This window comes from Podarcis cretensis, assembly GCF_951804945.1.
Source record: "Podarcis cretensis genome assembly, chromosome: 4".
NCBI classification, from domain to species: Eukaryota; Metazoa; Chordata; class Lepidosauria; order Squamata; family Lacertidae; genus Podarcis; species Podarcis cretensis.
The window spans coordinates 12802080-12819409 of record NC_137173.1 but is presented as its reverse complement, the minus strand read 5'-3'; the positions used below and the strand labels follow the sequence as shown (position 1 = coordinate 12819409).

The window sequence follows — 17330 nt, the reverse complement described above, 5'->3', positions numbered from 1 at the left end:
AGGCAGGACAAAAAACCAAGGGACTGCCTAATTACATTGAGATCAAAAGAAGAAAGAGATAGAATATTGAATTTGCATTACCAAAAGGCACTGGTGATTCAAAATTGTCAGATACAGATTTTTAAGGACATTCCTAAATACATTTTAGAGGTGAGAACATATTACAAGAGTTTAGTAGACCTGCTGAAGAAAAATACTATACCATTCAGATGGGAATTTCCACAAGGATTGTCCTTTAACTTCAATGGAAGGAAGATTAAAATAAAAACAATTCAGGACAAAGAACTATTTCTAGAGAAGTATCTGGAGGATTTGCAGAAAGGAACCGTGGAGGAGAGGGAACCACCCGATATAGCAAATTTGTCATTTGGACTTTCATTACCACCATCGGAGGAAGAGCAGAAGCTTGGAGCAGTTGGAGGAACAGCTACCTAAATACAAAATGTCTCTGCAACTCCTTAGTTGGAACTGTAATGGTTTGAACCTTCCTCGGAAAAGAAGACAGGTTTTTCACATTTTGAAGAAAGAACAATTAGACATAATATGTTTGCAAGAAACCCATATTGCCAGGATACACAGGAAATTATTAATAAATAAGAGACTCGGTCAAGAATTCATTTCATCAGATAAAGTAAAGAAAAGAGGTGTGGTGATCTATGCAAAGGAAAAGTTGGTTCCAAAATTGATATTTAAAGATGAACAAGGAAGATACCTGGCAATTGAAATACAAATTCAAGGAGAAAAGATATTAATTGTGGGAGTTTATGCCCCAAATGAAGGGAAGGCTGAATTCTTTAGGAAGTTGCATGAGACATTAGTTGACTTTTTAGATTATAAAATCCTAATGATGGGAGATATGAATGGAGTTGTCTCAACAAACATGGATAAAGCACAGAGACAAGTGATCTCGAAAGAAGGGAGACTACCAAGGATCTTTTTTGAAATGACTGAAACAATGGACTTGATTGACATTTGGAGAACAAAGAATCCTTTAGAGAGAGAGGGAACTTTCTTCTCAGAAGCAAAAATGACATGGACAAGAATAGACCAAATTTGGATTTCTAGCAGTCTGGCGTCAAGAACAAAAAAAGTAGAAATCTGCCCAAAAACGTGCTCCGACCACAACGCGGTTAAGATGGAGATGAAACTAACAACTACTGGTTCCTTTAGATGGAGAATGAATGACACCCTATTTAAGGACGAAGAGATCCACAAGAAGGCCCTTAAAACATTAAAAGATTATTTTGAGATCAACAGGAAAACAGATGTGGAAAAAAGAATAATTTGGGACGCAAGCAAAGCCGTGATGCGAGGTTTCCTAATTCAACAAAATTCTATTAAGAGGAAGCAACAAAATGAAAAGAAGGAAAAAATTTTAGAAAAAATAAAAGAAGGAGAGAAGAAGTTGAGGTCCAAACCAAAGTCTCATGAGATTTTGAGAGAAATAAAGTTTCATCAGATGCAATATATGGAACTCATGAACCAACAAATAGAATGGAAGATAAAGCAAATGAGACAAAAAACTTTTGAATCAGCGGATAAATGTGGGAAACTTCTGTCATGGCAATTGAAAAAAAGGCAGAAAATGAATACGGTAACAAGTTTAGAAATGGATGGAAAGATTATCCACAAACCCAACGAGATCAACAATTGTTTTCAAAGCTTTTTTAAGAAATTGTATGCACAAGGGCCAACCAACGAGCAAGAAATAGAAGAATTCATCAGAAAATACGGTTTACCAAAAATCTCAGAACAAAGTAAAAGGATCTTAAACGAGGAAATAACAGAACAAGAAATAGAGGGTACCATTCAAAATATGAAACTGGGAAAATCACCAGGACCAGATGGCCTGACGGCCAAATATTACAAAATGCTGAAAGAATGGCTGATACAACCATTGAAGGAAGTTTGCAATGAAATTTTGAAGGGGAAAAAGGCACCTGAATCGTGGAAAGAGGCTTTCATCTCACTTATACCGAAAACAGAGACTGAGAAGAACCAAGTTAAAAACTACCGCCCTATATCTTTACTCAATGTGGATTACAAAATTTTTGCAGACATTTTGGCAAAAAGATTGAAAAGAGTGTTGGTAGAAGAGATTCATAAGGACCAAACAGGCTTTCTCCCAGGTAGACATATGTCAGACAATGTGAGGAACATTATAGACATTTTGGAGCTGCTGGACGTTGACATTAATAGGAAAGCAGTTTTGATTTTTGTGGATGCGGAGAAAGCCTTTGACAACATTTGTTGGACTTTTATGAAAAAGAATCTCCAAGGGATGGGGGTAGGTCAAGGTTTTGAAAACGGTATAGGTGCAATATATTCTCAACAAAAAGCCAAATTAATTGTAAATAACGTGGTAACAGAAGAAATACCTATAGAAAAAGGTACACGACAAGGTTGCCCAATATCCCCTTTACTTTTTATATCAGTCCTGGAGGTTTTGTTAAACATGATCAGAAAGGACCAGTTGGTTAAAGGAGTTCAGGTCGGAGTTAGACATTATAAATTAAGAGCATTTGCAGATGATCTAGTATTGACCTTGCAACAGCCAGATACTAGTACTAAAAGAGTTTTAGAATTAATTGAAATATTTGGTCGAGTAGCAGGTTTTAAATTGAACAGACAAAAAACGAAAGTGTTGGAAAAAAATTTAACAATGGAAGAAAGAGAGAGTTTTCAGAATGAAACAGGCTTGGAAATAACAAAAAGGGTAAAATACCTAGGGGTAAACTTAACATCTAAGAATGTGAATTTATTTAAGGATAATTATGAAAAATGTTGGTCAGAAGTTAAAAAGGATCTGGAAATTTGGTCAAGGCTGAAACTTTCCTTGTTAGGCCGAATCGCTACTATTAAGATGAATGTATTGCCTAGAATGCTGTTTTTATTCCAGACGCTGCAGATTGTGGACAAGATGGATTGTTTCAAGAAGTGGCAGAAAGATATATCAAAATTTGTCTGGCAGGGCAAAAAGCCCAGAATTAAATTTAAGATTTTAACTGATGCAAAGGATAGAGGGGGGTTTGCCCTGCCGGACTTAAGACTCTACTATGAATCAGCAGCTTTCTGCTGGTTGAAACACTGGCTACTTCTTGAGAATACTGACATTTTAGATCTGGAAGGGTATGACAATAGCTTTGGTTGGCATGCATATTTATGGTACGACAAGGTAAAGGTGTACAAAAGTTTTAAAAACCATATTGTAAGGAAAGCATTGTATAATGTTTGGATTAGATACAAAGATCTGTTGGAAAGCAAAACCCCTAGGTGGGTGTCACCAATGGAAGCTAGGGAAGTAAAAAAGCTTAATATGGATTCTAAATGGCCAAAATATCATGAGATTATAGAATACGATGGTGAAAGGGTGAAACTTCAGAGTTATGAGAAACTAAAACCTAAGGTTCGAGATTGGTTGCATTACTACCAGATAAATGAGACGTTTAAACAGGACAGGAAAATAGGATTTCAGAAAGAGAAGTCAAAATTAGAAACAGAATTGTTGGAACCCAATACTAAGAATTTATCAAGAATGTATAACTTGCTGTTAAAATGGAATACACAGGATGAAACGGTGAAATCAGCTATGATTAAATGGGCACAAGACATAGGTCATGATATTATGTTTGCTGACTGGGAACAGTTATGGACCACCGGTATCAAATTTACTGCATGTAATGCTTTAAAAGAAAATATTATGAAAATGATCTACCGGTGGTACATGACCCCAGTCAAGCTTGCAAAAATTTATCATTTGCCTAATAATAAGTGTTGGAAATGTAATGAGACTGAAGGCACTTTCTACCACCTTTGGTGGACCTGCCCAAAGGTTAAAGCTTTCTGGGAAATGATCTATAATGAAATTAAGAAGGTCCTTAAGTGGACTTTTCCTAAGAAACCAGAGGCTTTCCTCTTGGGTATGGTGGGCCAAGTGGTGTTAAGGAAGGATAGGACATTCTTTATGTATGCCACTACAGCAGCAAGAATTCTACTGGCAAAGTATTGGAAGACGCAAGAACTACCTACTCTGGAAGAATGGCAAACAAAGGTGATTGACTTTATGGGACTGGCTGAGATGACGGGCAGAATCCGGGACCAGGGGAAAGAGACAGTGGAAGAGGACTGGAAGAATTTCAAGATATATCTTAAAAATAACTGTAAAATTGAGGAATGTTAAGATGTCAGGGGGTAAGAAGTAAAGAATTGCAGCAGTAAACAAAAAAAACTTAAGAAATATTTATGAAAAAGAACTAAGACAATGGACTTAAGGGTTGCTAAAGAATTTTAAACAAGGATGCAGGGATAGGGAGGTATGGGGAAGTCAGAGAAAAAAGGTTATGAACCGATGATTATGAAGTTATACTGTGTTACATTGTTCTTTATTTTATGTGTGGAAAATTAATAAAAATCATTATAAAAAAAAAAAATGGAATGGCAAACAAAGGACGAAGAAGTTAAATCAGTTATGATACATTGGGCCAGTGATTTTGGTTATAATATACAGTTAGCAGATTGGGAGAAGGTATGGAAGGAAAATATGAAATTCACTGCATGTATGACGATAAAGGAAAATATTATGAAAATGGTATATAGATGGTATATCACTCCCGTAAAATTAGCAAAAATGTCTAAGACATGTAACAAATGTTGGAAATGTAAGGAAAGGGAAGGGACATTTTATCATATGTGGTGGGAGTGTAAGAAAGTAAAAGGCTTCTGGGAAATGATATATAATGAGTTGAAAAAGATGTTTAAATATACGTTTGTGAAGAAACCAGAAGCCTTCCTGTTAGGAATTACAGGAAGAGAAATTAATAGAAGTGATTATAAACTTTTTCAATATGCAGTGACTGCGGCAAGAATTTTAATGGCTCAAAAATGGAAACAAGAAGAATTACCAACATTGGAAGAATGGAGACGGAAACTGATGGATTTTGCTGAACTAGACAAACTGACAGGAAAAATTAGATATCAGAAAGATCACAAGTTCACACAGGACTGGAGAAAGTTTACGATTTATCTGGAAAATATTTGTGATGAACAGACAACGCTAGTTGGATTTAAAGAGGCTTTGTGATGAGAAAGGGTATTGTGAGAGGGATAAGAGCTGTAAAGATTAATTAACTGGCAATACAATTATAAAGGAAATGTGAAATAAATTTAAAATTATGAGGATTGTGGAGGGAGCGGGGGGAAGTCCAAAAGAATTTGGTATTATAGTGGATATGAATGTGTTATTTAAATTTGTAAAAGAAAATTTTTCTAAAAAATTAATAATAAAAAAAAGAGAGAGAGAAATCTTGCACATGTTTACCCAGAAGTAAGTCCCACTGCATTCAATGGAACTTTCTTCCAGGTCAGTGCAGGTTGAACTGCAACCTTAAGCAGTTGATCTGGCTTCTACCAGCTTGAACTCTGAGGCTTAGACATTTCGGTTTTTTTAAAAAAATAGCCTTGCTTTTAGAAATAATGGGCACTGCTTCTTTTGTTCTCCTGTCTTCTAAAATACTCAAACAGCGACAGGGGGTGGTGGTGGAAGGGGGACGAATGAAGCACACAAGTGACTTGTGTTCCAAGCTAGGAGGACATTCAAATTAGGTAATAGCCTTTTAGTGGAGTTACTGTCCACTTTCTGGGACCCTGGTGGGGCTGTTTTCTTTGTGAGTTGCTGGCTCCTGCAGATGGGAAGCGTCAGCAAGGATAAAAGTAATCAACCCAAAGGAGGAGAATGTAAAAAGGCAGTAGCTGCGGCCACAAAGTTCCTGAAAGATTTAAAGAGCCTAATGCACAGCTGGGTTTTCAGATGGCCTGCTTTTAAATATGCACTTAGGACACAGTCGGCAGCACCAGCAAGAGAGAACAAAGGGGCTAAGTTGTCAGTGGTGGGAAATGTTTCATCAAAACAGCACATCTCGTTCTTTTATGTTCCATTTGTTAGCGGGGTGTAGTTTTCCAAACAGCTTTTCTGAAGTTTCCATCAGTGCCAACGGCTGCAAAAGGGTGACAGGGAGGCTAAAAAAAACAATTCAGCAAGGTGATAGACATTATTGTGGGAGGTGGGGTTGCCGCCAAGCTCATAATGAAGGTACAATATCCAGGCATCTAATTCGACCACTCCCTGGAGGTTCCACTGTCCTGCCTTGGCTCTACTTAAAGCTTCTTTCTGTCATTTTCACAGGCTGTTTGCATCTCTGCACCTCTATCCTTAACAAATTAGAGGTGGCTTTCCCAGGTTGCATGAATGCAGGACTGGAACAGCTCCTAACACCACAACCATCCTCAACACAATTCCGTGTACAGAGAAGCCAACTGAGCTGGCTGCTGAATCTTACTTACTGGGGCAGCACACCTGAGAGTAGCAAATTAAGCTTAGAATGTACAGGGCAGGCTATGTCACTACAGATGGGAGATCAACTTGTTCAGCACACTTATTTCCAGCCTTTCTCAACGCTCCCAGATGTGCTTACGGTTGGGTTATGCCAGCCATAGGCAAACTCGGCCCTCCAGATGTTTTGGGACTACAACTCCCAGCATCCCTAGCTAACAGGACCAGTGGTCAGGGACAATGGGAGTTGTAGTCCCAAAACATCTGGAGGGCTGAGTTTGCCTATGCCTGGATTACGCACTTCTCCAAATTTTGCAGCATGGTGGTATATAAAAGGTGCACATAAATATGTATATTATATAAAGGGGGGCATGCAAAATGCGTATTTTAAAGAGAAATACATAGAAAAGCTGTTTTTAATTCATTCCAAACTGAAAACATACCCCTGCGGGGTACAAATCTTCAAAATAAGTAGATAATAGGCAAGGGTGCATACATATACACCAATACTGGGGAACCTTTGCCAGATGTTTCTTAACTATACAGTGGTACCTCGGGTTATGAACTTAATTCGTTCTGGAGGTCAGTTCTTAACCTGAAACTGTTCTTAACCTGAAGCACCACTTTAGCTCATGGGGCCTCCCGCTGCCGCTGCACCGCTGGTGTGCGATTTCTGTTCCCATCCTAAAGCAAAATTCTTAACCCGAGGTAATATTTCTGGGTTAGCGGAGTCTGTAACCTGAAGCGTATGTAACCTGAAGCGTATGTAACCCGAGGTACCACTGTATCCCCTGTCAACACCCATTGACCATGCTTACTGATGGGATTTGGAGTCCAACAACATCTTGAGAGCAACACCTTTGTGCACACTTAACCTTGAAGTAAGTCCCATGGAGTTACATTCTGAGTAAAAAGAGTGTGTCTCATTCTTCTGAATGAAAACCAGTGGTTCCTAGTCATGATGACTGTATGAGGCAAATAATGCCTCTCAATATCAGTTCCTGGAATGCATCAGTGGGAGAGGCCTGTTGCTCCCATGTCCAACTTCTTGGTCAGGGACGCGGGTGGTGCTGTGGGTGAAAACCACAGAGCCTAGGACTTGCTGATCAGAAGGTCGCAGTTCGAATCCCCATGACGGGGTGAGCTCCCATTGCTCGGTCCCAGCTCCTGCCAACCTAGCAGTTCGAAAGCACGTCAAAGTGCAAGTAGATAAATAGGTACCGCTCTGGCGGGAAGGTAAACGGCGTTTCTGTGCGCTGCTCTGGTTCGTCAGAAGCGGCTTTGCTCTGCTGGCCACATGACCCGGAAGCTGTACTCCAGCTCCCTCAGTCAATAAAGCGAGATGAGCGCCGCAACCCCAGAGTCGGTCACAACTGGGTCCCTTTACCTTTACCTTTACCTTACCAACTTCTGTGGTTACCCAAGGAGAAAGGGCCACAATCCTATGTGAGCAACCTTCCAAGGGCTGCATGCCGGTGGTGGTTGGGACCAGAGACAAAACTGGGCTCAGTTTCATGAGTACTGTACAGTACTGTACTGTACAGAGTACTCGTACTGTTGTATTGTGCTCCTTCCTTTGGTCTGGAGGCGTACATAAAAAGTCTTTTCTGGTCCTTTGGGATATCGGTACCTACAATTCCTAATAAGAATGCACTAATGCACAGCTGGGTTTTCAGATGGCCTGCTTTTAAATAAGCAACCAGCACAGCAGAGGTCTGGGCAACCATCTCCTGCCTCAGCCACCCAACACACCCTGCAGAAAGAGTCATATGCCTAGTGTGGCAAGGATAGCTCAGTCGGTAAAGCAGGAGACTTTTAATCTCAGGGTTGTGAGTTTGAGCACCATATTGGGCAAACATTTCCTGCATTGCAGGGTGTTGGACTAGATGACCCTGATTTGATGAATTGATTTAGTGCCCTTTTCTCATGCACTCGTTTTTCTATGTAATTTTCCCTAATGCAGCGCATCCATAAATGTTATTTTCATCAGTACTGGCCTACTTTCCCCTAACATAAACATTTTGTACACGTTCTCCGCCTGGAGAACCATTCCATCAAGTGTGGATTTTGAAGGATAGCTGTGATTCGGTTCAGATATGGTTTTCATAGAATCATAGAATCATAGAGTTGGAAGAGACCACAAGGGCCATCGAGTCCAACCCCCTGCCAAGCAGGAAACACCATCAGAGCACTCCTGACATATGGTTGTCAAGCCTCTGCTTAAAGACCTCCAAAGAAGGAGACTCCACCACACTCCTTGGCAGCAAATTCCACTGTCAAACAGCTCTTACTGTCAGGAAGTTCTTCCTAATGTTTAGGTGGAATCTTCTTTCTTGTAGTTTGGATCCATTGCTCTGTGTCCGCTTCTCTGGAGCAGCAGAAAACAACCTTTCTCCCTCCTCTATGTGACATCCTTTTATATATTTGAACATGGCTATCATATCACCCCTTAACCTCCTCTTCTCCAGGCTAAACATGCCCAGCTCCCTTAGCCGTTCCTCATAAGGCATCGTTTCCAGGCCTTTGACCATTTTGGTTGCCCTCCTCTGGACACGTTCCAGTTTCTCAGTGTCCTTCTTGAACTGTGGTGCCCAGAACTGGACACAGTACTCCAGGTGAGGTCTTACCAGAGCAGAATACAGTGGCACTATTACTTCCCTTGATCTAGATGCTATACTCCTATTGATGCAGCCCAAAATTGCATTGGCTTTTTTAGCTGCCGCGTCACACTGTTGGCTCATGTCAAGTTTGTGGTCAACCAAGACTCCTAGATCCTTTTCACATGTACTGCTCTCAAGCCAGGTGTCACCCATCTTGTATTTGTGCCTCTCATTTTTTTTTTTGCCCAAGTGCAATACTTTACATTTCTCCCTATTAAAATTCATCTTGTTTGTTTTGGCCCAGTTCTCTAATCTGTCGAGGTCGTTTTGAAGTGTGATCCTGTCCTCTGGGGTGTTAGCCACCCCTCCCAGTTTGGTGTCATCTGCAAATTTGATCAGGTTGCCCTTGAGTCCATCATCCAAGTTTTGGAAAGTTCATATTAGTTAGGTTCACACTGAAATCTGAACCAAACTGAGTTTCTCCCCACCCTGACTTCAGACATAGAGGGTGGTGAGCCAGATTCATAAATTCTGAAACCATGGACTTTTGCATGCTTTTCTGCAATGTTCACTAAAAACCATTGTGACTCACCTTCTAAATTTGCACTATTATATTATAAGCGTCTTGCTTATCAACACTGGGGCTTTTTCCAAGAAGCAAAAAGGGTGCTATGTGGCTAATGAACATCAAAGCTATCATTTTAAAGTAATTTTGCAGGGAGCTTCTGAACAGTCACTTCCCCTAGGAGAGCCAGAAGGGTCCAGGTCTAAGACTCTATGGTTCCATGAAATGGTAGCAATGGGGTTCATGTAAGTCCGCAGCAAGATAATTAGATAGGAGCTGATGTTGAATTGCTGGCTGATGAGTTGTTTGTTTGCTGTCAGACTGTTGCTTCCAGCTGTTGGGAGACGTAATAGATTTTGAATAACATGGTCTGAGAGGCTACTGAGTTTTTGATCCCTGAGCTCTCCAAGGTCACGATGTGACAGAAGATTTCTCAGAAGTAGGGAAAAGAACGGGGGAGCTGGCAAGCCAGTGCCAAACTTTATTAGATCTTCCACTCTCAGCTGCCTGCCATGCAATCGTGTGGATAACTGAACTATAGACGTTTCATGTGATTGACCATGGAGGACAGACTCACCAACAGGAACTTCATATGACTCTGGTATTTAGCAGAGATACTAAGAGCACCCATCTCTTCAGAATTCCACCCTAGATGTTGATATTCTGCTGTACTGAATATGGTTAGAAGTCCAGAAAAGAGTGAGGAGGTGAAATCGGTCATGATCCAATGGGCAGAAGATATAGGACATAATATACAATTTGAAGATTGTGAAAAACTGTGGAAAACAGATTTAAAATTCACAGACTGTTCTCTTTTGAAAGAAAACTACATGAAAATGATGTACAGATGGTATATTAAACCAGTACAGATAGCAAGAATGTATAAAACCAGGTCAAATATATGTTGGAAATGTAAAGAAAAGGAAGGGACCTTTTACCATATGTGGTGGGAATGTAGAGAAATTAAAAAATTCTGGGAAATGATATGGGAGCCTTCCCAGACCCGCTGAAAGAGGCGGTCATTAAACCGCTTCTTAAAAAAACATCTTTAGACCCGGCCAATTTGGCCAACTATCGCCCAGTCTCAAATCTTCCATTCTTGGGCAAGGTGATTGAGCGGGTGGTTGCTGAACAACTCCAAGCACGCCTGGAGGAAACGGACCATTTGGATCCCTTCCAATCGGGATTCAGGCCTCACCATGGGACTGAAACTGCCTTGGTCGCGCTGGTTGATGATCTCCGGCGGGCTAGGGACAAAGGTGAGAGCTGTTTCCTAGTTCTGCTGGATCTCTCAGCGGCCTTTGACACCATCGACCATAACATCCTTCTGGACCGTCTAGAGGGGCTGGGAGCTGGGGGCACTGTTATACAGTGGTTCCGCTCCTTCCTCCTGGGCCGTGTTCAGAAAGTGGTGGTGGGGGATGAGTGTTCAGACCCTTGGGCCCTCACTTGTGGGGTACCTCAGGGTTCCGTCCTCTCCCCCATGCTTTTTAACATCTATATGAAGCCGCTGGGAGAGATCATCAGGGGGTTTGGACTGGGTGTTCATCAGTATGCAGATGACACCCAGCTCTACCTCTCCTTTAAATCAGAACCAGTGAAGGCGGTGAAGGTCCTGTGTGAGTGCCTGGAGGCGGTTGGAGGTTGGATGGCGGCTAACAGATTGAGGTTGAATCCTGACAAGACAGAAGTACTGTTTTTGGGGGACAGGAGGCGGGCAGGTGTGGAGGATTCCCTGGTCCTGAATGGGGTAACTGTGCCCCTGAAGGACCAGGTGCGCAGCCTGGGAGTCATTTTGGACTCACAGCTGTCCATGGAGGCGCAGGTTAACTCTGTGTCCAGGGCAGCTGTCTACCAGCTCCACCTGGTACGCAGGCTAAGACCCTACCTTCCCGCGGACTGTCTCGCCAGAGTGGTGCATGCTCTGGTTATCTCACGCTTGGACTACTGCAACGCGCTCTACGTGGGGCTACCTTTGAAGGTGACCCGGAAACTGCAATTAATCCAGAATGCGGCAGCTAGACTGGTGACTGGGAGTGGCCGCCGGGACCACATAACACCGGTTCTGAGAGATCTGCACTGGCTCCCAGTACGTTTCCGAGCACGATTCAAAGTGTTGGTGCTGACCTTTAAAGCCCTAAACGGCCTCGGTCCTGTATACCTGAAGGAGCATCTCCACCCCCATCGTTCAGCCCGGACACTGAGATCCAGCGCCGAGGGCCTTCTGGCGGTTCCCTCATTGCGAGAAGTGAGGCTACAGGGAACCAGGCAGAGGGCCTTCTCGGTAGTGGCGCCCGACCTGTGGAACGCCCTCCCATCAGATGTCAAAGAGATAAAGAATTACCTGACATTCAGAAGACATCTTAAGGCAGCCCTGTTCAGGGAAGTTTTTAATATGTAATGCTGTACTGTTTTTAACACTGATTGGGAGCCGCCCAGAGTGGCTGGGGAAACTCAGCCAGATGGGCGGGGTATAAATAATAAATTATTATTATTATTATTATATGTAATGAATGGAAGAAAATGTTTAAAATGACATTTGTAAAAAAAACCAGAAGCATTTTTGTGAGGGATTGTAGGACAAGACCTGCCAAGGAAATTAAAGAACTTGTTTATTTATGCTACAACAGTGGCAAGAGTCTTGATAGCACAAGGATGGAAGAATGAGGAAGCCCTGACAAAAGAACAGTGGCAAGAGAAATTGATGAACTATGCGGAACTGGCGGAACTGACATACAAATTGCAAGATAAGGACAACTGTGACTTTAAAGAAGAATGGGAACTTTTTACAAATTATTTAAAAAGACAACAAAATGAATTGGACTCCTTGGCAGGTTTTGGATAAACATACACAAATTTATAGAGGGTTAATATAGTAGACAGATAATAAAAGGATATATACAATTTTACAGTATGCAGAGAATAACATGAGTTGAGAAATCAGTGAGAGGAGCTGAGGGAGGTCTTGGGAGGAGGGAGGGAGGGTTCTTAGGGAAGGGGGGGAAGGGGGGAAATGAAGATGATTTGTTTTGATAATTTGTTATGTTGAAATTGTTAATAATTTTTTTTTAAAAAAGAAGTCCAGAAAAGAGCTTGTTGGATGAGGCCAGCGGCCCACCTAATCCAGCATCATGTTCTCATGGTGGGGGGGGGGTGCATGGTTTGTTTCATCCTCCCCACGTCATCCTCACAACAACCCTATGCGGTAGGTTCTTCTTCTCTTTTTTATAATAATTTTTATTTGATTTTACGAGTACAGAGTTATAACAATACCAAATAAATATCAACATTTAATAACAACAACAACAACATTTAGAGATTTCTCTGAAACTCTAGACTTCCCTCCACCCCCTCCTTGGCTGTCTCATTGTCAACATTTTCAACTGCATATAATTTCATAATCCATATTTTAAATCTGTCCCTATTGTCCATAGTACTTGTTACATTACAAGTGTTATTAAAATCCTACTAATGTTTCCATCTGCTTGCAGTGGTCTCCTAAATAGATTGTAAATTGTATTCTTTACAATATAGATTGTATTCTTTTTTAAAGTTTTGGTCTTCTTGGTTCCTGAGCTTTCTGGTCAGTTTTGCCATTTCGGCGTAGTCCATCAGCTTGGTTTGCCATTCCTCTCTGGTCTGGACTTGTATCTTTTTTCCATTTCTGGGCTAATAGCATCCATGCAGCTGTTGTCACATTCATAAAAAGTCTTTTCTGGTCCTTTGGGATATCGGTACCTACAATTCCAAATAAGAAGGCTTCTGGGGTTTTTAAAATAAATATTATTTTAAACATTTTTCTCATTTCATTATATATCATTTTTCAGAATGCTTTTATTACTTTACACGACCACCACATGTGGTAAAAGTTTCTTTTTCTTTACATTTCCAGCAGGTATTTGTACTTGTCTTCTACATTTTTGCTAACTTACTAGGAGTCAGATACCTGTGTGGTAGGTTCTGGTTAGACATCACCCAGAAGGCTTCATGGCTGAGTGGGAATTTAAGTCCTGGTCACTCAGACATGTCATATCAATACTGGGGGGGAATGCAGCCCCTATTCTCTATTTCATCAAAGAATGGGGTGAAGAACAGGAATAGCGTGATGGATTTGTAAAAGGGTAAAAGAGTATTGGAAAATGATTCATAATGAATTGGAAAAAAATGTTTAAAAGTACTTCCCCACCCAAAAAAACCAGAGTCCTTTCTGTTGGGGATAATTCAGACTGAAATTCCCAGGTGTCAAAAAAAGGTTATTAATGTATGCTACTACTGCGGCCTGTGTTTTGTTAGCCCCAAAATGGAAAACAAGTGAGGCCCCACCTAAAGAAGAATGGAAACGTAACTTGATAGAATATGTTGAGCTTGCAGATTTAACGTATAGAATAAGAAAACAAGAAGAACATAGATTTAGAGAATATTGGGAAATGTGTATTGAATATATGGGAAATAGTTGTTTACAGCTGAAAACTTTGGCAGCGTTCAGATAAATTCAACAGTTTAAATAAGTTTTCGTGGATGTAATGATGGAATACTGAATGGTACAGTTTTTGTAAAATATGCAGGGATTTGTGATATGTAAAGTGAACCATGGAAAAAGAAGAAGGGAAGTCATTGGTGTTTTAAGGATGTAAAAGTGAGTGTTTTAAATTGTAAAACAGAAAATTTAATAAAAATTATATACAGATGAAAAAGAAGAGGAATAGCAATTGGGAACATCTGGAGAGGGGTGATCACTCTGTCCCCCTCCAGGTTCTTCATCTAAGGATCTTCCAGAATAGCCCAGCTCCTCTTAAATTCTGGTTCTCAACAGAGGAACATATAAACATAGAAAGCTGTCTATTAGTCCACCCATTATTGTTGACCCAGACCAGCAGTGACTTTTCAGGGTTTCAGGCAGGAGTCTTACCTGGGACCTTTTACATGCACTGAGCTAACAGTCCTTTCTCTTGTTATGCCTCCTCTGATTGGCTGACTCCGCTTTCAGCCAAGAAACAGCTTTTTACCTTAACTGGATGATTGGCAAGTATTTTCATTTGATCAGCGTTGCCATTTCCCCAAGGGACGCGGGTGGCGCTATGGGTTAAACCACAGAGCCTAGAGCTTGCCGATCAGAAGGTTGGCGGTTCAAATCCCCACGACAGGGAGACCAGGGAGAAGAGTCAGTGGAAGAAGATTGGAAGAAATTTAAAGTTTATTTACAGAAACATTGTAAAATTAAGGAATGTTAGAAGGAGGCTGGAATGAAGATATGTGGCTTTAGCGAAAATATTATAAAGGATTAAGTAAAAATAGATTGTTAATGGATGAAAGGAGGAAAGGTAAAGTTACATTATATTAAGAAAAATTATAGGATAAAAATTGGGAAAGATGGAAAGGATTTGCTGAAATAGCTAACCGAACTGCAATACAAAAAAAGGGAGGTGCGAGGAGGTCAAGGAAACAAGTAAATGAAAGATAAGTTATGGGAAGGTTCGTTGTGTTTTTTAATTTTTTTGTTTAACTTGGAATCATTTCCTTCTCTTTTTATAACATTTAAAACTTTAATAAATATTATTTTAAAAAAATCCCCATGACGGGGTGAGCTCCTGTTGCTCGGTCCCAGCTCCTGGCCACTTAGCAGTTCAAAAGCACGTCAAAGAGCAAGTACCTTCCAGCGGGAAGGTAAACGGCCTTTCCGTGTGCTGATCTGGTTTTCCAGAAGCAGCTTAGTCATGCTGGCCACATGACCAGGAAGCTGTACGCCGGCTCCCTCAGCCAATAAAGTGAGATGAGCACCACAACCCCAGAGTCGTTCGCGACTGGACCTAATGATCAGGGGTCCCTTTACCTTTACCTTTACCATTTCCCCAGTTCTCATAACATAGCCTTTTACTCCTAATGGATTACCAAGACCATCATTCATTGCTTGTTGTTTGGGGTTGTTTCCCCCCCCCTCCCCCAAATCTCTCTCGTCTCTTCTTCCTAGAATCAAAACAAGAAACATGCAGTGTTAATTACCTGAAAGCCCTTTTCCTCCAAACAGTACAAGCCTGGACATAACACAGATCTGCCTCAATTGAACAATTTGTGTTTATTGAGGCATTTATTCTCGCAAATAAGCCCTCGTTATGAGCTTGGGGTATCCATAAAAGGCTGTCCTGGGTTCCATGTGCTATGCATCAGTATGCTTCCTTGGGGATGCTGCAGCAATTAGGGTTGCCAACTGATCAAAGATTCGTCTCATGTCTTCCTCTTCCTGCTGCGAAAAGCAAAACTGACTCCTTTCTGCACATTAGCTTTCACTTGCTAAGATCCAGAACATAGCTACAGGGGCTGGCTGTAAATGCAAACCGGGTAAGATTCCAAAGGTTCCCTTTCTTGAAGGAAAGGAGTCTTCCTATCACACAAAGACTCCTTTTCTTGCAAGAAGATGGCCGTTGGAAGAAAATTAGCATTAAGCAGCTCAATGGTAGAGCACCTGCTTTGCATGCAGAAGGTCTGAGGTTTGATCCCCAGCATCTGCAAATAGGGCTGGGACTCCTATCTGAAGCCCTGGAGAGCTGCTGCCAGTCAGTGTAGACAATACTGAGCAAGATGGACCGATGGTCTGATTCAATGCTAGGAAGTTTCATTTTTTAAAAAAATTAGTATTTATTCAAATTTTAAAAATTACAAAGATAAAGAATAAAAGGACAAAAGAAGAAAAATAAAAAGACAGAAAAAACACAAACAATTGACAAAAAAAGAAAAACAAGTCAAACCTTTACATAACTTTCTTTCTTTTGCTTATTTCCTTGACCTCCTCACACCTCCCTTTTTTGTATTCTAGTTCAATTAGATGTTTCAGCAAATCCTTTCCAACTTTGTTTTTATCCTAATAATTTATCTTAATATACTGTAATTCTCGTCTTTCACCAATTAAAAAATCAATTTTAACCTAATCCTTTATATCATTTCTGCTAAAACCACATTACTGTACTTCATTCCAACAACCTTCTAACATTCCTTAATTTTGCAATGTTTCTGTAGATAGACTTTAAATTTTTTCCAATCTTCTTCCACCAACTCTTCACCTTGGTCTCGGATTCTGCCAGTCATTTCCGCCAATTCCATCAATGCTAGGAGGTTTTCTATGGGTTTGGGGAAGGAGGTTGTCAAAACAAAGGGAATCTTTGGATCCAATCTACTGTCTCTGTAGTTTCAGAAACAGGGAGCTGCCCGAGGCCCACCACCACTTCCCTTGGCATTACCGGCATTTCATTTAAGTTCATACTGCTGTCACTGGTCTTCAGTGGCACCAGAAAGAACATATGCCAAGTGCAAACCAAGAAATGATGCCTTTTGGCTTTGGAAACAGTGTTTTTATACAAAACGTAATTGGCAAAAACTAAAAGGATTGATCACTTCACATTTCTCTTAATTAATGTTGTTGTCGTTTAGTCATTTAGTCGTGTCCGACTCTTTGTGACCCCATGGACCAGAGCACGCCAGGCACTCCTGTCTTCCACTGCCTCCCGCAGTTTGGTCAAACTCATGCTGAGAACACTGTCCAACCATCTCGTCCTCTGTCGTCCCCTTCTCCTTCTGCCCTCCATCTTTCCCAACATCAGGGTCTTTTCCAGGGAGTCTTCTCTTCTCATGAGGTAGCCAAAGTATTGGAGCCTCAGCTTCAGGATCTGTCCTTCCAGTGAGCACTCAAGGCTGATTTCCTTCAGAATGGATCGGTTTGATCTTCTTGCAGTCCATGGGACTCTCAAGAGTCTCCTCCAGCACCAGAATTCAAAAGCATCGATTCTTCGGCGATCAGCCTTCTTTATGGTCCAGCTCTCACTTCCATACATCACTACTGGGAAAA

General features: G+C 41.1%; 1 protein-coding gene across 33 annotated transcripts in view; it reads left to right on the top strand.

Annotated features, from left to right (window-relative positions):
• The window catches only part of DLG2 (discs large MAGUK scaffold protein 2), an 874668-nt gene that overhangs the window by 791446 nt on the left and 65892 nt on the right, over nucleotides 1-17330 (top strand). The gene's annotated exons all lie outside the window — the stretch shown is intronic.